Source organism: Phalaenopsis equestris, unplaced genomic scaffold (assembly GCF_001263595.1).
Source record: "Phalaenopsis equestris unplaced genomic scaffold, ASM126359v1 Scaffold000002, whole genome shotgun sequence".
Lineage (NCBI taxonomy): Eukaryota > Viridiplantae > Streptophyta > Magnoliopsida > Asparagales > Orchidaceae > Phalaenopsis > Phalaenopsis equestris.
The window spans coordinates 72,470,081-72,471,267 of record NW_018164444.1 but is presented as its reverse complement, the minus strand read 5'-3'; the positions used below and the strand labels follow the sequence as shown (position 1 = coordinate 72,471,267).

At 39.2% G+C, this 1,187-nt stretch overlaps 1 protein-coding gene across 2 annotated transcripts in view; it reads left to right on the top strand.

Moving 5' to 3' along the window:
* Positions 1 to 1,187, top strand: part of LOC110031975 (F-box protein PP2-B10-like) — a 19,164-nt gene that overhangs the window by 14,272 nt on the left and 3,705 nt on the right. The window lies entirely within an intron of this gene.

The window sequence follows — 1,187 nt, the reverse complement described above, 5'->3', positions numbered from 1 at the left end:
CTCTGTTGTACCTTCCTAATTATTTGCAAACATTACCTTTTTTATTGTCTTCAACTCTCATATAAATGATAATTTTTTATGGGAAACATTTAGGGATACCCATCACTATGGATGCAAATAGAAGATGACGGATGTAAACCCACAAGGATCACGCAGAAGAAAGCGAAGAGGGATGTTTCTGACGACATTATGTTTGATGTACGAGTACTATAACACATACATTGATCGATCGCCATGCATGACATCTTCTTATATTGGCGATAAATGGGTTAGAGAGTTGCTTGCGGGGCACCCAACACGCTTTTGTAATATGTTTCGAATGAGCCGGACAATATTTATCGATCTTCTGGGCTTACTCGTAGGATCTCACGGTCTTCATGGATCCTCCAGGACCGATCCACGTGAGGTGCTTGCAATAACACTGTTCATATTATCCCAAAACGAGTCTATACGAGGAGCGATGGAGCGATTTCAACACTCATCAGAAACAATAAGCAGGTATTTCTCAATCGGATTGAGCACACTTGTTAGCTTGTCCTCTCATGTCATCAGACCCTCAGATACTTCGTGATATGCCTCCCTACAATTTTTAGAAACAGGTACAGATTGTCTGTGCTACAATGACTCTTCATAATTACATAAGAATACATCATTTCCGTAGCGATATCTACTTTCATTTGGCGGAAGAGGATGAAGAAAATGTGCATTCAGAAGCATTTGAATACCGGCTAAGTCAGTCTTTCACAGAAGAAGAGACCGAGACTTTCATTGCCTTCACTGTTGATGGGGAAGGTGCAAGCGAGATGACGGAGCCGAGGGAACGAATTACTGATGAGATAGTAGGCCTATGAATGAAGAATTTGAGATGAAAAGTAATTCTTATGTGCCATGTATGTAAATAAACAATTAAGGAGTCGTTGTCTCGTGGTGAACTTGAAGTATGCTTACACGGATAGTTACTTATTCTGTTTTCTTTACATCCTTCATGATGATTTTTTTTTCCCTAGGAATTGATGCGTTGAGTAGTTACCTTGGTAATTTCCCTTCCATGTTCTCAATGCTGCTCCATTGTTAATTTTCTTAACATGTCTCTGTAAAGCTATTTGAAGCTTCTTGTGTGAAGGATTATAATATTATCCCAATTTGATGCATTTGTTGGTGTTCATGGAGCACTAGTTTGTGTTAAA